The following is a 27941-nucleotide window of genomic DNA, read 5'->3' as shown; positions in this document are numbered from 1 at the left end:
GGCAGCGAGGGTTGGGCAGGAAAGGCTGGTCAGCCAGAGACACCCACATCCCATACCGGAGTTTAAAAATAAACCATTTAGATTGTCCCACTGGAAGTGTGCTGGGACCAGTGTCCTGGCAAACACATTGGTAGGTTTAGGGACAGGGCTTTAAACTGACAGAGAGGATACAGGGACACGGTTCAGGTGAAAGGAGCTTTCCAAATCCAAATAGAAAAGATGAAGCTTTGGAACAGCATGGGGATGTGGCCGAAGACAAGCAGAAAAGAACAGGATGGGACCAAGTTTAACTAAAACTGTACGTCAGCGAATCACTTTGTGACAGGAAATTGTAGGAAACAGTTAAATTATGCTTTTTTTTCGGAATGGACAAAGTCCCTGCCGTAAGGTAGATGAATTTGTCACAGAGATAAAAGAGAGCTAGACACCAGGGTGATGTGGTTACAGGGTGAAAAAAGGTGGACATAAATATTTAAATGGTTCACAACTTTGTGGAAACTCAGGCAAAGTGGACAACGCTAACAATAATTGATAACAAAGACATTGCAGAGAAAGTATTTGGCCGCAAATCATGAAGTAGAGTCATTCTGAATGTAAATTCTGGCTACTACTTGCCAAGGACACAAGCAGCAGAACAGTTTTAGGCCACTGAACAGTATTTCATTGCTCATCACTGCATTAAACAGGAACTCATTGGAATTTTTAATAAAGGCATTATGAAAAATTCAGTGAAAATTCAAAATTCGCATAATCTTGACAATCACACTGACAACAGTGATATTGGAAGGAAAGTTCGGAGAATTTTTTTCAGTGTTTCTTTAAAGAACACATTGTGCAACTGGCTAGGGATGTAACTATGTCCGATCGACCGTTGTGTGATGAAACTTAGGGACTGAGTAATGTCACCTGGAGAGATCCTCTGGGAAATTGTGATAAAGTGCATTTTAAAGAAATATAATTTTTTAAAGTGAATCGCAGAAAGGACAAGCTACAACTTAAAACAAAAAATTGCCAATTACATGAGTTTGAGAGGAGAACTGACCAAGCTAAACAATCTAAACAGACTGAAACATGCGTGTGCGTAAATGAACAGTGGTAATCATTTGAAGGAACAGTGTAAATCACTCAACAAAAGGATATTCTATTGAAACAGACAAAATCTTAACAAGAAACTCACACCTGTTCCTCACTCAGGACAAAATGGATCATATTAGATTACGAGGCTGAGAAGATCACCAAAAAGTACTTAAAATCCTGAAATGTGAGAGTGCTTTAGGAGTAAGTGTTAAAGGGGTTGCGAAGGGTCTGCTGGCAGGAGGAGGGCAGTTGGAATAGGAATCACTGTCAGGGTATAATGGCACAGTAGGAACAGGGAGAGGTGATGGTGCTGGAGGTGGTGAGAGTGTTACAGAGAGTGGTCAGGGCCTGAAGTGTGTTTCAAACTAAGTACGGATTGTTGCAGCTGGAGGGGTTTGCAGAGATAGGGAGGGACATACGTATTTTTATTTAATCATTTCTGGGATGTGGGTGTCACTGCCTGGACTTACATTCTTTGACCCCACTCTTACTTACCCAGACGACAGCTCAGTCAGCCGTCTTGTGGGTCTGGAGTCAAATGTTGGCCAGACCAGGTGAGAATATTTGTTGTCCATCCCTAAAGGAGGTCAGTGAACCTGATGAGTTCTTCCTATTGATTAGCAATGCATTTATGGTGGCCCCGCCAATGTCTTGTACAGATACAACATGATATCCCAACTTCTACTCTCAATGCCCTGCCCAATGAAGGTAACCATCCCAAACTCCTGCTTCACCAGCCTGCCTGCCTATGATGCAACTTTCAAAGAACTGTGTACCTGCATCCCTGTGCCTCTGACTGACAACACTACTCAGGGCCCGAACATTAACTGTACAAGTCCCACCCTGGTTTGTTTCACCACAATGGAGCACTTCACGTTTATCTAATTCAACTCCATATGCTATTTTTCAGCCCGCTATCCCAGCAGTACTGTTCATCCTGTTGTATCACAGATAACCTTCTTCACTATCCACTTTACCAACAATTCCAGTGTTACCCAAAAACCTTACTTACCAGGAAACCATTTACCCAAATGACAAACAACAGGGGACCCACTCCACCGCTGGTCACATGCCTCCAGTCAGAAAAACAATATGTCTCCCATCACCCTCGGTCTCCAACCATCAAGCCAATTTTGTATCCAGTTGACGAGCTTCTCCTGAACACCATATCCTTTTACATAGTTCTGAGATTACCCTGTTTACCATACAGAACGTAGAACACAGAACAAGACAGCACCAGACCCTTCAGCCATGATGCCATGCCAACCTTTTACTCGACTGTAAGATCAAACTAACTTCCATACCCTTCATTTTACTATCATTCATGTGCTTATCCAAGAGTCTATTAAATGTCCCGAAAGTATCTAATTTTACGACCACCATAGTCAGTACATTCCAACCACCTACCATTCTCTATCCTTTTATCCATCCTCCATCCACCTTAAAATTACACACATTTGTAATAGCCATTTATTCCCTAGGAGAAAAAGCCTCTCACTATTCACTCTCTCTGTGCCTCTCATCATCTTGTTCACCTCTACCACCTTGGCCCACCCCTTTCTTCATGCCAATGAGAAAAACCTTAGCTCCCTCCATTAAAAATGCCCTCCATTCCAGGCAGCATCCTGGCAAATCTCCTGTGTACGCTCTCTAAAACTTGCACATCCTTCATGTAAAGACGGGACAAGAACTGAACACAATATTCCAAGTGTGGACACACCAGGACGCTATAAAGATGCAGTAAAACCTCACTGTTCTTAAAATCAATCCCCTTGCTAAGGAAAGCAAACACAACATATGCTTTTTTAACAACCCTATCAACGTGCGTGGCAACTTTGAGGGATCTGTGAACGTGGACACCTTAATCTCTCTGATCCTCCACCCTGCCAAGCATTCTGCCTTTCACCCTGTATTCTGTATTCAAATTCCACCTTCCAGAATGAATCACTTCACACTTTTCCAGATTTAACTCCATCTGCCACTTGCAGCCCAACTCTGCCTCCTGTCAATGTCCCATTGCAACCTACAACAGCCCTCCACATTCCCCACCACTCCACCAGATTGGCAAACTTACTAACCCACTCTCCAACATCCACATCCAAGTCATTTATAAAAATCACAAAGAGCAGAGTCCCAGAGCTGACTGTTACAGAACACCACTGGTCACTGAGCTCCAGGCTCAATACTGTCCATCTGCTGCCATACTCTATCTTCTCTGGGCTATCCAATCCTGTATCCAGACAGACAGATTTCTCTGTATCCCATGCCTCCTTATTTTCTGTATGAGCTTCAACGTATTCTGTCATACATTCAAAGAATTCAGTAAGGTTTGTGAGGCATGACTGACCCCTCACAAACCCGTGCTGACTGTCTAAAATTTAACTATGGTTTTCCAAGTAGTCATAAATCCTGTCTGTCAGAGTCCTCTCCAATAATCTGCACACCACAGACATTAGACCAAATCTGTAATTCCCAGGATTCTACCTCCGTAACATGGCCTGGACTCTACAAATCTTCCCTCCTCTGCCAAATTCCCCAAAAGTGCACTGGAGGGTGGTGGGGGTTACAGAGATAGGGAGGGGTATCAGGACAGGAGGGGTTTGCAGACATTCGGAGGGTTGCAGTGCTAAAAGGAGGCTTCAGTAATTGTGAGGTTTCATGGTGATGAATGCATTTTTGAGGAGGGAGGGAGGGAGGATTGTTGCAAAATGAAAGGTTTCACAATTTAGGTGTTTTGTTAGGACTGCAAGAGGTTACTGAGTTGGGGAAGCGTGTAACCACTGGTGGGTATTACAGAAACATGTGGTTTTGGTTGCAATGGCAGGAAGAGGATGCAGGAAGCTGGAGAGTATGGGGTTTGAATGAAGTTACACAAATGGGAAGAGTTGTCAGGAGTGGAGGTGTTTACAGTGACAGCAATGGTCTGATCTGGAGCAGAGGACCCAGATTGGGAGGGATGTGGGGACTGCAGGTGGTTTGACAGGGAGAGGGGACCATACACAGACAGGAGGTTACAGAAATGTGGAGAGCTGTAGGGCCTGCAGGAGTTCATGGAGATGGGGAGGTTGGGAGGGATGGAGCAGTTTACAGGGATAAGGATAATGGGAGGACAGTGCTGGTTTATGCTGACAGGGACTATTTAGGGAATGGAGCAGATTACAGAGATAATGTAGGTTGTATAGACTGGAAGAAAAAACACACATATGGAGGGGAGTCAGGACTGAACAGGTTTAGAGATATCGAAATTCTTAGGTTCTGGTGTTATTTAGACATGGGGGGGTGTGGAATCGGACAGATTTTCCTGGAGACGAGACAAGCAATTTTGATTGGAGACTGTTACACAGATAAAGGAACATTAGCAATCTCTCTCAGTTTGGCCTAAGTGGGCAAGTGTTGTAGGGGAGGTTGTCGTTAACACAGATAGGGATGTAAGAGCTAGAGAAGGTTATGCAGATGAGTAGATGGGTGGAAATACTGGAACAGCTTATATTGACATGGTGGGTGATAGTGATGAGAGCATGTTACACAGATCGCAGGTCCTTTAGGAAGTGGATTGGAACTGTCACAGGGCCTGGAGTGGGTTCAACAGATCGGAGTGTGGCAGAGACCTGAGAAGATTATAGGGTCTCCACAGATTGATTGTGTCTTTATGGCTGGAAGAGGTTCGGTAGATACGGAAACCTTAAACCCAATGTATACCATCTTCATTTGCCAGACCAGAGCCTCAATGTCCCTCATCAGCCAGGGATCCCTAAACCTGCCATTTTCCCTTCACACTATCAGGTACATACTGACCCTGGATTTTCAGTATCACACTTTTAAAAGCCTCCCATTTTCCAGTCATTTCTTTTCCTTCAAACAGACTCACCCACCCAACCTCTGCTAGGTCCTGCTTCACGGCCCCAAAACTGGCTGTGTTCCAGAATAGCTCCTTAACCTGTGGACCTCTCCTATCATTTTCTGTAGTTATGTTAAAACTAAGACAGTTGCGGTCACTGGACCCAAAGTGCCCTCCGACTGATACTTCAGTCACTTCCTCATCTCGTTTTCTCAGGGGAGATTCAATGTTGCGCCCACCTGAATAGAGTAGGACCGTCTACATATTGGTCAAGGAAACTTTCTTGGACCCATTTGACAAATTGTTACCCATATGGGCCTTTTATTCTCTGAATGCATAAGTCAATCCAGGGGAAATTAAAATCTCCAATCAATACTACTCTCTTATTCCTACAGCTGTCTACAATCTCTCTAACACCTGCTCTTCTCATACCCGCTGGCTACTTGCGAGTCTGTAATACAGTCCCAACAATGTGACCGCCCCCTTCTTCTTTCTAACTCCTAACCATATGGCCTCATTTGATGACTCTTTAGGAGTATCCTCTCTGAACACTGTTGTATGTTCTCCCTTATCAAAAGGGCAACTCCCCCTCCTCATTTACTTGTCTTTCTGTCACACTTGTATCTTCTGTATCCGGGAACGCTGAGCTGCCAGTCCTGCCCTTCTCTCAGCCATGCTTCTGTTATGGCTATAATATCCCAGTCCCCAGAGCCAATCCATGCTCTGAGCTCACCTGCCTTACCAGTCAGGCCTCATGAAACAGATGCCCTTTAAACCAGAAGTCTTTTCCCTCCCTTGACTGTGCACCTGGATATCCTGAATAGGAAACGTGCTCTGGGTGGCTGGTGTATTTTCCTCTGACTGGCCGGCGGTCTCTTTCTTTTTCAGAATCCCCCTTGTCCAGGTCACCTCTACCCCAGAAGAGATCCCAAACAATCAAGACATAAAAACCCTTCCCCCTCCACCAGCTCCTCAGGCACTCATCCATCCGGCTTATCTTTTTATTTCCATATTCACTGGCGAGCGGCACTGGGAATAATCTGGGGCTCACTACCTTTGTAGTTCTGCTTTTTAACTTCTTACGTAACTCCCAATGCTCACTTGACCAGATCCCATCCAACTGTATCGATGTCATGTGTACTGATGTGCACAATTACCACTGGTTGTTTGCCCTCCCCCTGGACAAATGGGCAAAATCTGACCTCCCCTTGGGGAACAAGGTAGGGAACGGGACTGAGGTGTTAGTTGGGGATAGTTTTGACAAAGTAACCACAACTGTTTAATTTGAAAACACATATGGAAAAGGACAGGCCTGATCCACAAGTGAAACATCAATGTTGGCCCGCCCCAATCAAAAAGGTATTGGTCAAGAGCTTTTAACAGTTGATTGTGGAGACTATTTGCAGGTAAATGGACCTCAGGCAGGTGGGAAGCTTTCAAAAGAAAGATACAATGAGAGTTCAGGGTGAGGATATTTCTGTTAGTGTGAAGGACAATGCTGATTACAAGTAGGAAATTCTGGATGACTGGGGATATTGAGATTCTGATCAAGTAAAAGGCGGGCAATGACATATATGGCCAGCTGGATTCCTCAAAGAACATTGTTGGTACAGTAATACACTGAAGAGGGAGAGCAGTAGGGCAAACAGGAGACCTGAGAAAACTTTGGCTGATAATGCTGAGGAAAATCCAAAGGGATTCTACATGAATTCTAATGACAGAAGATTAACTAGGGATAGAATGTGTCCCCTTGAAGATCAATGGGATAATCCATGTGTGGAACGACAGGAGATGGGTGAGATGCTTGACGAAAATTTCACATCAGTACTGAAAGACTGGGGAAGTCAGCGAAATAAAGGCATCAAAAGACTCCGCATAACAAAACAGGAGGTGCTGGAGATTTTAAATCGCCTAAAAAAAGGACAAATCCCTGGAGCTAATCATGTATATCCGAGGACAATGGGGGAAACTCAGGAAGAACTGCCCCTTAAAGAGGTATTTATATCAGTGACAGCCACGGGTGATGAGCTGAAAGCCTGCAGGCTGTTTCACGTTGTGCCAGTGTTTACAACTGCTGCGAGGGAAAGCCAGGCACCAAAACACCAATTGGCTTGATGCTAGTGGTGCGTACGGTGTTGGACGGGGCTCTGAGGGACAGGAGTTACATGCATTTCAAAAGGCGAAGATTGATTAGGGACAGTAGACGCAAAGTACACAAGTAGCGTCTCACAAACTTGACTGAGTTTGTTAAAGACGTGACTAATACGATAGAAGAAGACAGAACAGGAGACTGTGTCTATACTGACCACAGCAAAGCCTTGGGCAGGGTTTAGAGCGGAACACTGGTTAGTAAGGTTAGATCACATGGAAGCAGGAAGAGATAGCCAACTGAATACAAATTAGCTTGACAGTAGGAAACATAGTGATGGGAGAGGGTTGTTGTGCAGACTGGGGGCCTATGACCAGCAGTGTGCCATAAGGAACAGTGCTGGGTCCACTGTTATGCATCATTTACAGAAAATATTTCAGTAAGAACATAGGAGTGATTGTTAGTACGTTTGTTGATAAAAGTCTGGATAGAACACGGGTTATAGTGGGCAGGGAATACAGTTATCGAAGGGGATATCGAACAACTGAGCCAGTGGACCAAGGAATGAAAGATGGAGCTGAATTCAGGTGATGGATTCTGTTCAGACAAACTAGGGAGGACTAACACGTTTAATGGTCAGGCCCTGGATAGTGCTGTCGAACAGAGAGACACCAAGGGATGCAGGTCCTTGGACGTTACATCATAGGTGGACAAGGTGGGGAAAGTGGAATTTGGCATACTTGCCCTCATGGGTCAGAGAATTGAATACATGAGTTGGTACATCATGACACGGCTGTACAAGACATTGCTGGGTCCCCAGTTGGAGTACTGTGGAGAATTCTGATCCTCCTGTTTCAGGAAGCATTTCCTGAAACTGTAAATGGAGCAAAGATTGATGCAGATGTTACTGATAATGGAGGGTTTTAGAGAAACGGAGAAGCCAGATAAAGCTGGAAAGCAACATGGGGGGATGAGATAGCTTTGGCAGATAAGGTAAAGGAGATTGCAAGAAAATTCTACAGCACACAAGTACAAAAAAACAACTAGAGAGACAATAGAGCCCTGCAAAGATCAATAAGGCCATCCATGTGTGGAACCACAGGAGATGGGTGAGACCCTAAATGAACATTTTATGTCAGAAATTACTGCGGTCAGGTCAGTGAAAGAGACAGTGATGGCTTGTAAAGAGTTCCCATTACAGAAGTGGTAGTGCTGGAGGTCTTCAAACACAAAGGTAGAGAAAGCCCTAAGTCCTGAATAAGTGTAACCCAGAACATTGTGGCAAAGTGGTGGCAGGGACAAGAGCAGACATATTTGTATCATTGTACTTTGATGATACAAATCGCAGGACGATGATTAAAACCACGAGGGATACAGGTAAGGTGATTAGGCACAGCAGTGGAGTCCATAACCAGATTGAATTGAAGTACAGAAGGGGGAGGTGTTCGCAATTCTGCAAAGTCTAAAAATAGATAAATCCTCTGGGCCGGATGGGATTTATCCTCGGAATCTCTGGGAAGCCAGGAAGGAGATTGCCAAGCCTTTGATTTTGATCTTTTTGTTGTCATTGTTTACAGGAATAGTGCCAGAAGGCTGGAGGATAGCAAATGTTGTCCCCTTAGATTAGATTACTTACAGTGTGGAAATAGGCCCTTCGGCCCAACAAGTCCACGCCGACCCTCTGATGAGCAATCCACCCAGATCCATTCCCTTACACTTACCCCTTCACATAATACTACAGGCAATTTAGCGGCCAATTCAACTAACCTGCACATCTTTGTGGGAGGAAACCGGAGCATCCAGAAGAAACCCATGCAGACACTGGGACAAGGTGCATACTCCACACAGACAGTTGACCAAGGCAGGAATTGAACACGGGTCGCTGGCGCTGTGAGGCATCAGAGCTAACCACTGAGCCACCATGCCACCCCAAGAAGGGGAGTGGAGACAATCCTGGTAGTTCTAGACGTGTGAGCCTTACTTTGATCTGGGTAAAGTGCTGGAAAGGCTTGTAAGCGATCGGATTTAAAATCATGTGGAGATGAATAAGTTGATTAGGGATAGTCAACACGGTTTTGTGAAGGGAAGGTCATGTTTCACAAACCTTACTGTGTTCTTTAAGAAGGTGAATAAAAATATGGATGATGGTTAAGCAGTTGATGTGGTGTATATATATTTCAGTAAGGCGTTTGATAAGGTTCCCCATGGTAGGCTATTGTCGATAATACGGAGGCATGGGATTGTGGGTGATTTAGCAGCTTGGATCAGAAATTGGCTCACAGAAAGAAGACAGAGGGTAGTGGTTGATGAGAAATATCGATCCTGGAGTTCAGTTACTGGTGGGTACTGCCAGGATGTGTTTTAGGACTGTTGCTGGTCATTTATAGAAACAACGTGGATGAGGGCATTGAAGGATGGGTTAGTAAATTTACAGAAGACACTCAGGTCGGTAGAGTTATGGATAGTGATGAAGAATGTTGTAGGCCATAGAAAGATATAGATAGGCTGGACGGAAAGTTCACAAATGGAGTTTAATGTGGAAAGGTTTGAGGCGATTCACTCGGGAGGGAGTAACAGGAACACAGAGTACTGGGATAATGGCAAAATTGTTGGTAGTGTAGATGAACAGAGAGATCTCTATGTCCATGTACATAGATCCTTGAAAGTTGCCACCCAGGTTTATGGGATTTTTAAGAAGCCATTCAGTGTGTAAGCTTGTATTGGAAGAGGGATTGAGTTCTGGAATGGTGAGATCATGCTGCAGCTTTACAAAACTCTGGGTGTGGCTACATTTGTTCAGGTCACTGCATTACAGGATGGATGGGTAAGCTTTGGAAATGATTCAGAGGAGATTTACTAGGAAGTTACCTGGTATGGAGGGAAGGTCTTACGAGGAAAGGCTGAGGGACTTCAAATTGTTTTTGTTCAAAAGCATGTGTTTGAGGTCAATTAATTGAGACAAATAAGATAAATCAACAGGTGAGATGGGTTGGACTGTGAGGGCCTTTTCTCTTGGATGGCGATGCCTACCATGAGGAGAGATAGCTTTAAATTGAGGTAATGCTAATATTAATAAATAGATATGGGACGGATACCAGAGGTAGGTTCTTTACTCAGAATAGTCGGGGCATGGAACGCATTGCCTGCAACAGTGGTCGACTCGCCAACTTGAAGGGCATTTAAACGGTCATTGGATAGACATATGGACACGAATTGGAATAGTGTTGGCTACTTGGGCTTCAGATTGGTTCCACAAGTTGGTGCAAAATCGAAGGCCGAAGTGCCTGTATTGCGCTGTCTTGTTCTAGTGGGCATAAATATGTGATGGGAGAGGAAGCACTTAAAAGAGATTTTAGGAGAAAATTTTCTACACAGAGGATGGTGCAGGTATGGAATGAGCTTCCAGTGGAAGTGGTAGAGAAAAGTACAATTACAACATGTAAAATACGTTTGGGCAGTTACTTGGGGAAGAGAAGGTTTGTAGGGATACGGGTCAAACGCAGGGAAACGTGACTTGTTCATGGACTCTGGTCAGCATGGACTAGTTGGATCAAAGGAACTGTTTCTGTGCTGCATAACCCTGACTCCACTTACTGGTGGAGGAGACTACCGAGATAAGGCATGTTGTTGACACTGAAGCAAGTTACAGCGATAGGGATGGTAGTCTGGAATGCAGTACATTTCAAATATATCGAGGGACTGGTGAGATGGGAGGTGGTACAGAGATAGGAACTGTTATAGGAGTTACAAATTATTGAAGACACTGGTGTACAAGACATGCCATAGATACAGTGTGGCAGAGTAGTGAGTCTTAGTACAACAGAACTTAGACTGGGGCGGTGATTGAGCCTGGGGTGTGTGTGAACTGTGCTCACCCTCCAGCACTGTATCAGTGTCATGTATTGTCAGCCGATGTTTGGAGCCCTCTCGATGCTCTCTGCTCTGTGCACTGTGAGTAATCTCACCTCACTGCAGGATTTATTGAAGGATACAGATATCCCTGTCATTTGTCTCTCTGGCTGAACAAACATCTTCAATGTGGTGATGGACGAGACACCCAGCAGCTGGGAAGTTAATCAAGTCTGAACCTTCCTGAGTACCTACAGGAGACAGGAATAGGCAGAATGGGAATTGTGCTGCCTCGTCTTTCTAGAGGAGAGAGAGACAGAGACAGAGACAGAGACAGACAGAGACAGAGAGCGAGATACTAAGCGATATCGATAGAGTGCTGGAAGATATCAGGATCACACAACTGTGTTGGAATAACAGGTTTTGCTTCATCATGCACTGATATAACCAGTCAGGAATGAGCAACCTGTGAGCAGGTGAAGTGATGGCCTCGTGGTATTATTGCTAGAGCATGTATCCCAAACCTCTGTTAATGCTCGGAGGAGGCAGGTTGGATTCCCACCACCAGAAATGGTGGAATTTGAAATCAATAATTATAAAAATAGTAATTAATAATCCACAAATAAGTATGAGAGCATTGATGATGCACAAAAAACCCAAACACTTGTCCTTTCGAGAAGGACATCTGTCCATCCTGACCTGGTCTGCACGACATCCCCACAGCAAAGTGTTTGCCTCTCACTGACCCTCTGAAATGGCCGAGCAAGCTACTCAGCTCAAGGGCAGCTCCGGCTGGGCAAGAAAGGCTGGTCAGCCAGAGACACCCACATCCCATACCTAATTTTAAATATTATCCTTTTGGATGGCCCCACTGGAACGGTGCTGGGACCTGGGTCCTGGCCAATCATGTCAGTAGGTTAATGGCCAGGGGTTTAAACTGACAGAGAGGATGCAGGGACAGCGTTCAGGTGAAAGGAACTTTGCAAATCCAAAGGGAAAATGTGACACACGAGAACAGCATGGGGATGTGGCTGAAGACAAGCAAAAAGGAACAGGATGGGACAGAGTTTAACTAAAATTGTACGTCAGTGAATAAATTTGTGACAATAAATTATAGGAAAGAGTACTTTTTTTTGAATGGACAACGTCGATGTAATAAGGTAGATGGATTTGTGACAGAGATAAAAGAGATTTCGACACCAGGGAAACATGGATACAGGGCGAACAAAAATATTCAGTGGTTTACAACCTTTCCGATACTCGGGCAAAATGGGTAACATTAACAATAATGGATAACGAGGGCATTACAGAGAAAGCATTTGGCATCAGAACATTAGGTAGAGTCAGTCTGAATGTAAATTCTGGCTATTACTTGCCAAGGACACAAGCAGCAGAACAATTTTAGCCAACGAACATTATTCCATTGCTCATCACTGTATTACACAGGAACTCATTGAATTTTTAATAAAGACATTGTGATAATTTTGGAAAACTTCAATATTCGTATAATCTGGGACAATCACACGGACAGCATTGATATTGGAAGAGGGGTTCGGTTAATTTTTTTTCAGTGTTTCGCTGTGCAACAGGCTAGGTATGTAACTATGTCAGGGCGACTGTGTGATGAAACTTAGTGAATGAGTAATGTCACCGAGAAAGTTCCTTCGGGAAATTGTGGTAAAGTACAGCTTCAATACACAAAAAGTTTTAAAGTGAATCACAGAGGGCAAGCTACAACTAAAAACAAAAACAGTCATTTACATGAGTTTGAGAGGAGAACTGACCAAGGTAAACAGCCTAAACAGACTGAAATATGTGTCTGTAAATGGACAGTGGAAAACATTTAAATGAACAGTATAAAACACTCAACAGAAGGACGTTCCATTGAAACAGTAAAATCCTCAGCAAGAAATCCCCACTGGTCCCTCACTCAGGACAAAAGGGTTCATACTAGATTATAAGGCTGAGAAGATCAGCACAAAATACTTAAAATCCTGAAGTGAGAGTGTGCTTTAGGAGTAAATGTTAAATGGATTGCAAAGAGTCTGGTAGCAGGAGGAGGGCAGTGGGAATGGGAATCATTGTCAGGGTTTAATGACACGATAGGAACAGGGAGAGGTAAAGGTGCTGGAGGTGGTGAGAGTGTTGCAGAGAGTGGTCAGGGCCTAAACGGTGTTACAAAGCCAGTACGGATTGCTGCAACTGGAGGGATTTGCCGAGATAGGGAGGGACATATGTATTTTTATTTATTCATTCATGGGACGTGGGTGTCACTGCCTGGACTAACATTCTTTGACCCCACTGCTAATTACCCAGAGGGTAGCTCAGAGTCAGCCATATTGCTGTGGGTCTGAAGTCACATGTCAGCTAGAATGTCAGATTCCCAGAAGGAGGTAAGTGAACCAAATGAGTTCTTCTTACTGAAGAACAAGATTTTTATGATAGCCTCACCAATGTCTTTTACAGATACACCATGACATCCCAACTCTTACTCTCAATGCTCTCCCCAATGAAGGGTAACCATCCCAAATGCCTGCTTCACCAGCCTGTCGACCTATCACACGACTTTCAAAGAACTGTGTACCTACACCCTGGGTCTCTGACTGACAACACCACCCAGGGCCTGAACATTAACTGTACAATCCCACCCTGGTTTGTTTCACCAAAATAGAACACGTCACATTTATCTAATTAAACTCCATTGGCTATTCTTCAGCCCACTATCCCAGCAGTACTGTTCATCCTGTTGTAATATATAGGATCTTTTCCACTAACCACTTTAACACCAATGTCAGTGACAACCAAGAAGCTTACTTACCAGGAAACCAATATTCCCATCCAAACCATTCACCCAAATGACAAACAACAGGGAACCCACTCCACTGCTGGTCACATGCCTCCAGTCGGAAAAAACAACATGTCTCCCATCACCATCTGTCTCCTACCATCGAGCCAATTTTTTATCCAGTTGACTAGCTCCTCCTGAATGCCATATCCATTTACACTGATCTGAGTTTATTACCCAGTTTACCAGACTGAACACAGAACGCAGAACAGTTCAGCCCAAGACCCTTCAGCCATGATTTCATGCCAACCTTTTATCCAACTGTAAGATCAAACTAACCTACATACCCTTCATTTTACTATTATCCATATGTCTATCCAAGAGTCTATTAAATGTCCCTAATGTGTCTAATTTCACTGCTACCATTGGCAGTCCATCCAACCACCTACCATTCTCTATCCTCTTATCGATCCTCTAATCACCTGAAAATTATGCCGCCTTGTAATAGCCATTTATTCCATAGGAGGAAAAGTCTCTGACTATTCACTCTCTCTGTGCCTCTGACCAACTTGTTCACGTTTACCGGGTCGCCCCGCCCCCTTCTTCACGCCAATGAGAAAAAGCCTTAGCTCCCTCAATCTTTCTTCATGAGAAATGTCCTCCATTCCAGGCAGCATCCTGGAAAATCTCGGGTGTACGCTCTCTAAAACTTGCACATTCTTCCTGTAAACAGGGGACCAGAACTGAACAAAATATTCCAAGTGTGGTCTCACCAGGTCACTATAAAGATGCAGTAAAACCTCACTGCTCTTAAAATCTATCCCCTTGCTAAGGAAAGCCAACACAACATATGCCATTTTAACAACCCTACCAATGTGCGCGGCAACTTGAGGGATCTATGGACGTGGACCCCATGGTGTCTCTGTTCCTCCACACTGCCAAGTATTCTGTCTTTAACCCTGAATTCTATATTCAAATTCAACCTTCCAGAATGAATCACTTCACATTTTTCCAGATTTAAATCCATCTGCCATTTCCAGCCCAGCTCTGTGTCCTGTCAATGACCCTATGCAATCTACAATAGCCCTCCACATTCCCCACCACTCCACCAACCTTTGTATGATTGGCAAACTTACTAACCCACTCTTCAACATCCACATCCAAGTCATTTACAAAAATCACAGAGAGCAGAGTCCCAAAGCAGATTGTCACAGAACACCACTGGTCACTGAGCTCCAGGCTCAATACTGTCCATCTGCTGCCACCCTCTGTCTTCTCTAGGCCATCCAATCCTGTATCCAGACAGACAGATTTCCCTGTATCCCATGCGTCCTTATTTTCTGAATGAGCCATCAATGTATTCGCTTATATCCTCAAAGAATTCAATAAGGTTTGTGAGGCATGACCTGCCCCTCACAAACCCGTGCTGACTGTCTCTAATTTAACTATGGTTTTCCAAGTAGTCATAAATCCTGTCTTTAGAGTCCTCACAATAATCGGCACACCACAGACATTAGACCAAATCTGTAATTCCCAGGATTCTACCTCCGTAACATGGCTCGGACTCTACGAATCTTCTATCCTCTGCCACATTCCGCAAAAGGGCACTGGAGGGTGGTGGGGGTTACAGAGGTAGGGAGGGATATCAGGACAAAAGGATTTGGCAGACATTAGGAAGGTTGCAGTGCCAAAAGGAGACTTCAGTGATTGTGAGGTTTCAGGGTGATGAAGGTATTTGAGGAGGGAGGGACGATTGTAGGGAAATGAGAGGTTTTACAATTTAGGTGCTTTGTTAGGGCTGCAGGTGGTTACTGAGTTGGGGAGGGTGTAAGCACTGGTGGATATTACAGAAACATGTGGTTTTGGTTGCAATGGCAGGAAGAGGATGCAGGAAGCTGGAGAGTATGGGGTCTGAACGAGGTTACACAAATGGGAAGAGTTGTCAGAGGTGGAGGTGTTTACAGAGACAGCAATGGTCTGATCTGGAGCAGATGGCCCAGATTGGGCATAATATGAGGACTGGAGGTGATTTCACAGGGACGGTGGAGCATAGACCCACACGAAGTTATAGAAATGAGGAGAGCTGTAGGGCTGACAAGGGTTCATGGAGATGGGAATGTTGGGAAGGATATAAAAGTTTCCAGGGATAAGGATGTTTGTAGGACAGGGCTGGATTACACAGACAGGGACTGTTTTAGGGAGCTGAGCAGATTACAGAGATAAAGAGGTTTGTATCGACAGGAAGAACAAACAGAGATATGGAGGGTCATCGTGACTGAAGATGTTTATAGACATAGGAAGGCTTATGTTCTGGGGGTTATTTAGACACGGAGGCTGTGGAATCTGGTTTCTTTTTTCAGAGATTGGGGTAGCAAGTTTGATTGGAGACAGTTTCACAGATAAGGGAGCATAGCACAAACAGGAGGAAGTTCTTGCGGTTGGGAGGGTTCGAGTGGAGAGTGATGTTTACACAGATAGGGGTGTAAGAGCTGGAGAAGGTTATAGAGATGGGTAAATGGATGGAGATACAGGAGGAGCTTACATTGATACGGTGGGTGATAGTGACTGGAGGATGTTACATAGTTACAAGGAATAGGACCGGGAGTGAGATCTACAGATCGGGAATGTTGCAGAGAACTGAGAGGATAACATATATAGGGTCTCCACAGACTGATGGCGTTTTAGGGACTGGAAGAGGTTATGTAGACAGGGAGGACTGTAAGAGCTGCAGGAGCTTATGGAGAGTTGAAGAGTTAGAGCAGTTCACAGAGGAAGGATTCTCCGACAGGAGAAGGTTACAGGTAGTGAGGGTTGTGTGGCCTGAGAAAGTTAAAGAGAGGGGAGTTTTCGGTTCTAGAAGAGGTTACACTGACAGGGACAGTTGAAGAGAGTGACGCAAAAATGCCTGGAGGAGGTTACACAGATTGGGAGGTGAGTAGGGACTGAAGGTGAATACACAAACATGGAGGGTTGTATTGTTAGATGGAGCTTAGAGGTATAGGGATTTACACAGATAGGGAAGGTTGTGTTTTTGGAGAAGGTTACTCTGATACAGATAGTGTTAGGGAGTGTTTAATGGACTGCAGAAGAGCTCAGAGAGAATGTATTATGGAGAGTGGAGGAGATTACAGACACAGAGATGGCTGTCAGTTTGAACAGAGCTTCTACAGATCCTCAGTGCTGTAAGGCTGGAGGGAGGTTACAATAATAAGGGTTACCAACATTTAATTACATTTTTGATATAGAGAAAGTCTCAGCACGGGACTGTCAAAAGGAAGTATAGACAGTCCAGATGAGATTACAGAGATATAAATGTTTTTTTGGGGTTTCAGCATGGAACGAATGATGCAACCAATGAAAACAGTTATCGGGATTGCTCTAAAAGCAGGAAGAGGTGACAGTCATATCGATCGTGGTAAGGACTGGAGAAGCTTACATCGCCAAGTAGTGTTTTAGAGACTGTTGGAGATGACACATATAAGGAGAGTATTGGAGATGATACAGGGATGGTTGACAGGACTGGGCAATAACCTGAATAGAATCTCCACAGTGTGGAAAAAGGCCATTTGGCCCAACAAGTCCACACTAACCCTTTAAAGAGCATCCTAACCAGACCCATCCCTCACCCTGTCCAATAAACCCTGCATTTCTCATGGTGAACTCACCTAAACCACACTTGCCTGAATACTACGGTCAATTTATGATGGCCAATCACGTATCGGGCAAATGTTGAGCTATGGCAGGAAACTAGAGCACCCGGAAGAAACCCACACAGTCAGGGGGGAGAACATGTAAAGTTCCCACAGACAGTCGGCCAAGGCTGGAATTGAAGCCGGGTTCCAGGCACAGTGAGGCTGATTATACAGAGCACTGCAGAGATTGGACCAGGTCACAAAGTTCACAAGGGTTTATTGTAACAGGAGGAGAATATAGTCAGGAACAGGAGAAGTTTACACAGATGGTGTCCATGAGGGGTCTGGAGGAGGTTAACGCAATAGGGAAGGTTGTGGATTCTCTCGACAATTAGAGGTAGGGACAGTTGGGGAGACTGGATGAAGTTAGTCATACTCAGAGTTGTACACACTGGGTGAGGTTACTGAGTTAGCAAGGATTCTATGGAATGGCTGAGGTTGTGGACAGATGCAGTTGTGGGAATATGAGTTGTTACAACAATTGAGAGGATATTTCAGACACGTGGATGGTTTTAGTGGCTGCAGGATGTCCGAGAGCTCAGAAAGCTAGTACTGACTGGAGGTGGTCGGAGGTAAGGAACGTTGTAGTGATGGGAGTTAGTCACAGAGACAGAGAAGATTGAAGAGAGAGAGAGCAAGGTTACAGATCTCAGGAGCGTTCAGGTGGCTTCAGAACATTACACAAAGGGAGGGTCGGCAGGAAACGCTGTAGGAACTAGAGAACTCTGTACAGGCAGTGAGGTGAAATGGATGGTGGAAGGTTAGAGGTAATGAAGGTGCTGTAGGACAGGATGGAGGAGTGCTGTTGGGACTGGAGAAGGTTACAGTGACATCATGTGCTGGAGAGGCTGGTGGAAGGTACACAGATGGGGAGGTCAGTAAGGGCCAGATGTTACAGACAGAGTGGGCTGTAGGTGCTACACAAGATGACAGACATAAGGATTTTTATAGTGTTTTCGTGATAGTTCTCAAAACACTAGCTTTCAAAGTCATTTTGGAAAAATATAAGGACAGGGCAGAAGTGAAGACGCCAAATTTGTGGAAGCGCCCTACTCATTAGAATATCAACGTCACTGGGCATTATCACTACCATGAGACAGGATCTGGCAAACACAGACTGGGAGGAACTATTTGCAGTTGGGTTTATATTCAGAAAGAGGAAGTGTGTCAATGTGATACAGGGAGTATTCAAGGCCAGTGTGTTCTGTGAAGAGTGAATGAAAAGGCAGTAAATCCAGTGAATACTGGTCAAGCGATATCCTGAGCTTGATAAAGGAATTACAATGCGATGAAAACAGGCAAAGACCGACCAACGCATCGAGAGTGCAAGGGGATCCTTAAAATGACGGGCAAATAATGGGCACGAAATAACCTTGGCAGATACTGTTATGGAGAGGCCACAAGGTATTTAATGAGTATAGTTAGAGGAAGAGGATTCCCAGGTAAACAGCGAGGCTTGTTAGAAACCAAAGGGACAATCTGTGCATGGAGCTAGAGGAAGTAGGTAAGGTCTTCAATGAATACTTCCCATCTGTATTCACACAGGAGCAAGGCATTGCAGTCGGGGATTTCAGTTGGGATGGTGAGGTGCTAGAACATGAAAAGATGAATAAGGAGGAGCTATTAAATGTTTTCACAGGCATAAAGGTGGAGAAATGCCCAGTGCCTAATGAAATGTATCCCAAGCTGCTATGGGAGGGAAGGCAGGAGATTGCAGGGGCCCCGGTGGATATATGTATAATACTTTGCTAGCCACAGGTGAAGTGCTGAATGACTGGAGGATAGCTAATGTGGGTCCTTTGTTCAAGAAGAGAAGCAGGGATAGGCCAGGTAATTACAGAGCAGATAGTCTGACAGCAGGGGGAGGGACATTATTGGGAACAATTCTGAGGATGCATCCACACTTCCAAAGGCAAGAATCACCTCGGCAGTGTCATCACGGATTTGGTAGAGGGAGATACTGTTTGAGGAATTCAGTTCTGTGTTTTATTTTTTGAAATGGTTTATTAAAATATTGATGAGGGTAGTGCAGATGATGTGGTTTACGTGGACTTGAATAAGGCCTTTGACAAGGTCCCTCATGGAAGGCTGGTCAAAACGTAAAGAGCCACTGGGATCCAAAGCAAGTTGGTAAATTGAATCCACAATTAGCGGATAGACTTCTTCGTGTTTGAAATTCTTTCACCAGTGGGTGTCCCACAGGGATCTGTGCAGGAACCATTGCTGGTTATTATGTACATTAATAACTCGGATGTGAAAGCAGGAAGAATCATTAGTAGGTTTGCAGATGATATGAAAGGTGAGGGGGGGGTGTTCTCAGGCTGCAGTCTGATGTCCATCAGATGATAAACCGTGTAGAGTAATGGCAGATGGAGTTTACTTCTGATCACTGTGAGGTAATGCACTGTGGGAAGTCTCATAAGCGAAGGATATACTTCATGAATGGTAGGTCCTCTTGGAGTACTGAGGAACACAGGGACCTTGGTGGGCAAGTCCCTGGATGTCTGAAGGAGTGAGAACAGGTAGACAGGGTGGGGAAGACACCTGACCTGGGAGCAGAAGGGGTCCCATACCCTTGTGGGGCGGATTGTTAGAGCTGCTTGAGAGGATATAAACTAGTCTGGCACTGTGTTGGACCTTAAATAGACATAAGGCCAGACAGAAGATCAAGGGTGGTGTACAAGTTAAAGACAGCAATTTCAGCAGAGAAGGCAGGCAAGAATATAGCAGGAAATGGGGGGAAAACTTATGTTTAAACTGCATTTATTTCAATTCAAGCGGACTGACAGCTTAGGAAGATGAACTCAGGGCATGGATTGGAACAGCGGATTGGGAGATTATAGTTATTACAGAAACACAGCTGAGCGAGGGGCAGGACTGGCAGCTCAATGTTTCAAGATAGAGGGACTGCAAGAAGGGGAGGTAAGAGAGGACACGTGGTGGTGGGTTTTGATTGCATGAATCATCACAGCAAGACTTAGAGAGGATATTCCTGTGGGATTGCCCACTGAAGTTATGTCAGTGGAACTGAGAAATAAGAATGGGTCATCACTTTGATACGATTGTCCTACTGACCCCGAATAATCCGTGGCAGACTGAGGGACAAATATATCAGGAGATCTCAGATATCATTCATAATAATAGGGCTGTTATGGTTGGGGTTTTTAAACTTTCCAAACCTAGACTGGGACTGCCAGTGTTCCGCATTTGCAAGGGAGGAATTTGTTAATTGTGTTCCAGGATCACCCAATCAATATGTAAATGGCCTGAAAAGAGAAAGGGGCAAAACCTGACCGTCGCTTGGGAAACAAGGTCGGGAAAGGGACTGAGGTGAGTGGGAAAGCATTTTGACAAAATGACCATGATTCTATTAGCTTGAAATTAGCGATGGAAAAGGACAGATCTGGTCCACAAGTTCAAGTTATGAAATGGGCCCTGACCAATCTTGATAGTATTAGACAGGTTCTTTCAAAATGTGACTGGGGAGTGTATTTGCAGGAAAAGGGAAGTCTGGCAACAGAATATTTTAAAAGTGAGTTAAACTGAGCGATCACCACCAGCATTTTACTGTTTGTGTGCAGCTCAATGCTGACAGCACTCGGAAACACTGGCTCTCCATTGAGGGTCTGGTCAAGGAAAAGTGGCACATGTCAGGTATCACCAGCTGGATCAAGGGAATCCCTGAGGATCACAGAGGCTGGAGGAATACACTTTGGATGGAAATCAGGAATAGCCTCGGCAGAGAAGGATAGGGAGAATCCAAAAGTGATTGTATAAATAGTTTGAGTAAAAGAGTAACTCAAGACAAAATAGTGTTCCTTAAGGATCAATGAGACCATTGACGTGTGGAACCACAGGATATGGGTAAGACCTTAAACACATTTTGTTACTCCAGAAACTACTGTGGACAAACACTGGGGAACTCAGGGAACAAGAGTAATACGTTAGACCACATTTGAAGTTCGCTGCAATTCCAGTCTCCCTGCTATAGGAAGGAGGTTGTGAAACTTGAAAGTGTTCAGAAAAGATTTGCAAGATGTTGCCGGGGTTGTTGCTGAATAAGCTCGGGTTATTTTCACTGGAGCATTGGAGACTGAGTGTTGAACCTGATAGAAGTTTATCCATGAGGGGTATGGATTAGGTAAACATTCAAGGTCTTTTCCCAGAGGTTGAAAATTCAAAACTGGAGGGCATAGGTTTAAGGTTAAAGGGGAAAGGTTTAAAAGGAACTGAGGGGTCAGCTTTTTTATGCAAACGGTGATGTGTGTATGGAATGAGCTGAGAGAGAAAGGAGCAGATGACAACATTTAAGAGATGGATGGGTACGTGAATAATAAGGGTTTAGAGGTACATGGGCAAAATGCTGGTAAATGGGATGGATTTATTTAGATCTTCTGGTCAGCATGGATGAGTTGGGCCGAAGGGTCTTTTTCCCTTGTACATCTCTATGGCTTGAAAAGAGGGCATGTTATAGAAAAGGTGGTGCTGGACGTTTTAAAACACAAAGGGATGGAAAGCCCCAGGACCTGATTAAGTGTATCACAGGGCATTGTGGGATGCAAGGGAAGAAATTGTGGAGCCCCGAGCAAAGGTATTTGTACCATTGACAGCCATTTGTAATGGGCTGGAAGGTGGCATAGTGGACAGTGAAGGAGTTTTGTTCAGATTACAAAGGGATCTTGATGATATGGGTGAATGAGCTGAAAAATTGTAGATGGACTTCAATCTGAATAAATGCAAGGTAATGCACTTGGTAAAACAAACAAAGGTAGAGTCGATACAACTACTGTTCGGACCTCAGTTAGTGTTTTAGAGCAGAGGAACCTCCGGGTTCAGGTTCATAATTCTTGAAGTTTTCATCACAGGATGGATAAGACAGTGCTTGGCATGCCTGACTATTGCTCAGCCCATTGAGTGGAGGATTTGGGACGTCATGTTGAGATTGCACAGACATTGGTGAGGCCTGTTCTGCAATACTCTGTCCAGTTCTGGTCGCCCAGTTATACGGAGGATATTATTAAGCTGCAGGGGATTCAGAAGGGATTTACCAGGACATTGCTGGGTATGGAAGGCTTGGGTTCTGCAAAATGGCTGGATAGGCTGAGTCTTTTTTCACTGCAGCCTGGAGGTTGAGACGTGATGTTATAAAAGTTTATTTTAAAAAATAAGGTATATAGATCGATTTAATGGTAGTTGTCTTTTCCACAGGATGGGGGACTCCCAAGAGAAGGGACCACATTTTAAAATTTAGAAGAGAGTGATGTTCAAAAAAAGACATGGAGGCAAATTGTTACACAGAGGGTGTTTTGATTGTGGAATGAACTTCCTGAGGAAGGGGTGGATGTGGAAAAGGATATGGGAGATATAGAATGTGGGGAAATAGATGGTGACACCTTGCAAAATGTCCATATTACAGAGGAACAAGTGTTGGATGTCTTGAAATGCATAAAAGGTGGGTAAATTCCCAGGACCTGATCAGGTGTACCCTCGAACTCTGTGGGAAGTTAGAGAAGTGATTGCTGGACCTCTTGCTGAGATATTTGTATCAGACATTGTCACAGGAGAGGTGCTGGAAGACTGGAGGTTGGCTAACGTGGTGCTATTGTTTAAGAAGAGTGGTAAGGACAAGCCAGGGAATTATAGACCAGTGAGCCTGACCTCGGTGGTGGGCAAGGTGTTGGAGGGAATCCTGAGGGACAGGATGTACATGTGTTTGGAAAGGCAAGGACTGATCAGGGATAGTCAACATGGCTTTGTGCATGGGAGATCATGTCTCACAAACTTGATTGAGTTTTTTGAAGTAGTAACAAAGAGGATTGATGAGGGCTGAGTGGTAGATGTGATCTATATGGACTTCAATAAGATGTTTGACAAGTTTCCCCATAGGAGACTGACTAGCAAGGTTCGATCTCACAGAATACAGGGAGAACTAGCTATTTAGGTACAGAACTGGCTCAAAGGTAGAAGACAGAGGGTGGTGGTGAGGGTTGTTTATCAGACTGGAGGACAGTGACCAGTGGAGTGCCACAAGGATTGGGCATAAGAATAGTGAATAGCCAAGGGTAAGGGAGTCCAAAACTCGAGGGTACAAACTGGGCGTGAGAGAGCAAAGATTTAAAAAGGGAGCTGAGGGGCAACATTATCCACAGAGGATGGAGAACAGACAGAACCTTCTGCCAGGGGCTCATGGGAGAAACAAGAACAATGACAACATGGAAAAGACCTTTGGGCAGGTACATAGAGAGGAGAAGGTTTGAAGAGCTAAGGGTCAAACGCAGGCAAATGAGACTCATTCAGTATAGGAAACGTGGGCAGCATTGACGAGTTGGACCACAGGTTGTGTTCCGTGCTCTATCACTCTGTAGCTAGGTAAAGAGTATTACAGTACGGAAATAAAGCACGTTGTAGACACTGAAGCAAGTTACAGTGATAGGGACGGTAGTCTGGAATCCAGTACGTTTCAAATATGTGGAGGGACTATCGGGAATTGAGCTGGTTACAGGGACAACTACTTTTATAGGAGGTAAAAATTACTTAAGACACTGGTGCACAAGCCATGCCATAGATACGGTGTTGCAGAGTAGTGAGTCTTAGTACAGTGTTGGAGGGGGAACACAGCACAGAAAGATCCCAGGCAGCATTCACAACATCTCGTTGGAGGCCTGCTTTCCCCTCTGTTGACCTAATGTTCACTAAGACAGCACAGGCCTGGATTGATAACTATGAACTCCCATGCTGTCTCAGTGCAATGTAAGTTAATGTAGACGTGGTGATTGATCCAGGGGTGTTTTTGTACTGTACTGTGCTTCCCCTCCAGCACTGTATCTATGTCATGTCTTGTTAGATTATATTTGAAACCCTCTCAGTGCTCTCTGCTCTGTGCACTGTGAGTGATCTTACCTCACTGAAGGTTTTATTGAAGACTCCACACCTCTGTGCCCTTTGTCTCTCAGGCTGACCAATCAACTTCAATGAGGTGTTGGACGAGACACCCAGCAATTGGGAAGTCAGGAACTTCCTGATTATCTACAAGGGACAGAGAAATAGACAGAATGGAAAATTAGACTGATGCAGTGAGGGTTACATAAGGAAAATGGAAATGAGCCCCACAGTGGCGGCACGGTGGCACAGTGGTTAGCACTGCTGCCTCACAGCGCCTGAGACCTGGGTTCAATTCCTGACTCAGGTGACTGACTGTGTGGAGTTTGCACGTTCTCCCCGTGTCTGCGTGGGTTACCTCCGGGTGCTCCGGTTTCCTCCCACAGTCCAAAGATGTGCGGGTCAGGTGAATTGGCCATGCTAAATTGCCCGTAGTGTTAGGTAAGGGGTAAGTGTAGGGGTATGGGTGGGTTGCGCTTCGGCGGGTCGGTGTGGACTTGTTGGGCCGAAGGGTCTGTTTCCACACTGTAAGTAATCTAATCTAAGAGATATGGAAAATCCCACTCCATCCCTGGCCTGTGCTGTTGCATCTTTCTGGAGTGGAGAATTCTGTTAGCTCAGGATCTGGAGTAACTGCAAGAGCGGAAGGCGCTAACAGAGGCGGCAATTAGATCCACACAGTATGGATACCACATGGAGGGAGACTGAGTGATATCACTAGAGTGCTGGAAGACCTCAGAATCATACAGTCATGTTGGTAGAATGGGTTTAGCTTCATGATGCCCTGGTATCAGTGCTCAGGGATGAGCAACCAGTGAGCAGGCGAATTGATGGCCGAGTGGCATTATTGCTCGAGCATGTATCCAAAACTTCAGCTAATGTTCAGGGGAAGTGGGTTTGAATCCCACCATCAATAATTTTAAAAATAGTAATTAACAATCCATAAATAAATATGAAACCATTGCTGATGTACAAAAAACCCAAACACTTGTCCTTTCTAGAAGGACATCTGCTCATCCTCACGTGGTCTTCACAATGTCCCCAGAGCAAAGTGTTTGCCTCTCAATTACCCGCTAAAATGACGGAGCAAGTTACTCAGCTCAAAGGCAGCTCGGGCTGGGCAAGAAAGGCTGGTCAGTCAGAGATACCCATATCCCATATCCATTAGGTTGGTCCCCCTGGAACTGTGCTGGGACCAGTGTCCTGGCCAATCATGTCGGTGGATTACTGACAGAGAGGAGGCAGGGGCAGGATGCAGGTGAAAGGAGCTTTCCAAATCCAAAGGGACAAGGTGAAGTATGGGAGCAGTACGGGGATGTGACTGAAGACAAGCAGAAAGGAACAGGAAGGGACAGAGTTTAACTAAAACTGTACATCAGGGAATAGGTTTGTGACAGGAAATTATGGGAAAGAGTAAATTATGGGTTTTTTTATGGATAATGTCTCTTGAATAAGGTAGATTCATTTGTGACAATGAGATAAAAGAGATTTAGACAAATGAGATACGTGATTCCAGGGTGAGCAAAAGGTGGACAGAAATAATCAATGGATCACAACCTTGCAGAACCTCAGGCAAAATGCACAACGAGAACTATAATGGATAACAAGGGCATTACAGAGAAAGCATTTGCCCTCAGATCATGAAGTAGAGTCAGCCTGAATGTAAATTCTGGCTACTACTTGTCAAGGACACAAGCAGCGGAACAGTTTTAGCCACTGAACAGCATTCCATTGTTCATCACTGCATTACACAGGAACTCATTGGAATTTTTTAACAAACACATTGTGATAATTTTGGGAAACTTCAATATTCACATAATCTGGGACAGTCACACTGACAACAGTGATATTGGAAGAGGAGTTCAGAGAATTTTTTTTCAGTGTGTCTTGGAATAACAAATTGTGCAACTGGTTAGGGACATAACTATGACAGAGCGACCGTTGTGTGATCAAACTTAGTGAATGAGTAATGTCACCTGCAGAGATCCTCAGGGAAATTGTGATAAAGTGCAGTTTAAAAAAAATAAAGTTTTAAAGTGAATCACAGAAAGGACAAACTACAACTACAAATAAAAATAGCCAATTACATGGGTTTGAGATGAGAACTGACCAAGGTAAAGAGGCGAAACAAACTGAAATATGTGCCTGTAAATGTACAGTGGAAAACATTTGAAGGTACAGTGTAAATCACTCAACAAAAGGACATTCCACTGAAACAGACAACACCTCATCAAGAAATTCCCACCGGCCCCTCACTCAGGACAAAATGGATCATATTAAATTATGAGGCTTCGAAGATCAACAAAAATTACTTGAAATCCTGAAATGAGGTTGTGTTTTAGGAATAAGTTTTAAAGGGATTGCAAAGGGTCTGCTAGCAGGAGGGCGGCAGTGGGAAGGGGAATTACTGTCAGGGTATAATGTCCCAAAAGGAACCTGGAGGGCTGAAGGTGCCGGAGGTGGTGAGAGTGTTACAGAGAGTGGTCAGGGCCTGAACGGTGTTACAAAGCCAGTACAGATTGCTGCAGCTGGAGGGGTTTTCAAAGATAGGGAGGGACATATGTATTTTTATTTATTCATTCATGGTATGTGGGTGTTACTGCTAATTACCCAGAGGACAGTCCAGAGTCAGCCATATTGCAGGGGGTCTGGGGTCACATGTTAGCTAGACCAGGTTAAAATGCAAGATGTTCTACACAAAAGGAGGTCAGTGAACCAGATGAGTACTTCCCCCTGATCAACAACCCTTTTATAATGGCCTGACCAATGTCTTGTACAGATACAACATGACATCCCAACCCTTACTCTTAATGCTCTGCCCAATGAAGGTAACCATGCCAAACACCTGCTTCAACAGCTGTCTACCTGTGACACCACTTTTAAACAACTGTGTACCTGCATCCCTGGGTCTCTGACGGACAACACTACCCAGGGCCCGAACATTAACTGTACAAGTCTCACCCTGGTTTGTTTCACCAAAATGGAACACCTCACATTTATCTAATTAAACTCCATCTGATATTCTTCAGCCCACTATCCCAGCAGTACTGTTCATCCTGTTGGATCATAGATAACCGTCTTCACTGTCCACTTTCCCACCAATGTCAGTGTCGCCCAAAAAAACTTACTTACCAGGAAACCAATATTCCCATCCAAACCATTTATCCAAATGACAAACAACAGGGGACCCACTCCACCACTGGTCACATGCCTCCAGTCTGAAAAACAACATGTTTCCCATCACCCTCTGTCTCCAACCATCAAGACAATTTTCTGTCCAGATAACTAGCTCGTCCTGAATGCCATATCCTTTTACACCGAACTGAGCTTAATACCCAGTTTACTATACGACACGGAGAACACAGAACAGCACAGAACAAGACCCTTCGGCCATGATGACATGCCAATCTTTTATCCGACCGTAAAGTAAAAAAAAAGTGGCAGATAGAGTTTAATTCAGGTAAATGCAACGTACTGCACTTTGGGAAAGTAAATCTTAGTAGGATTTATACACGAAATGGTAAGGTCCTAGGGAGTGTTGCTGAACAAAGAGACCGTGGGGTGCAGGTTCATCGTTCCTTGAAAGTGGAGACCTAGGTAGATAGGATAGTGAAGGTGGTGTTTGGTATGCTTTCCTTTATGGTCAGAGTATTGAGTACAGGAGTTGGGAAGTCATGTTGCGACTGTACAGCACATTGGTTCGGCCACTGTTGGAATATTGCGTGCAATTTT

This window comes from Hemiscyllium ocellatum, chromosome 29, assembly GCF_020745735.1.
Source record: "Hemiscyllium ocellatum isolate sHemOce1 chromosome 29, sHemOce1.pat.X.cur, whole genome shotgun sequence".
Taxonomy (NCBI): domain Eukaryota; kingdom Metazoa; phylum Chordata; class Chondrichthyes; order Orectolobiformes; family Hemiscylliidae; genus Hemiscyllium; species Hemiscyllium ocellatum.
This window is presented reverse-complemented; position numbering follows the sequence as displayed.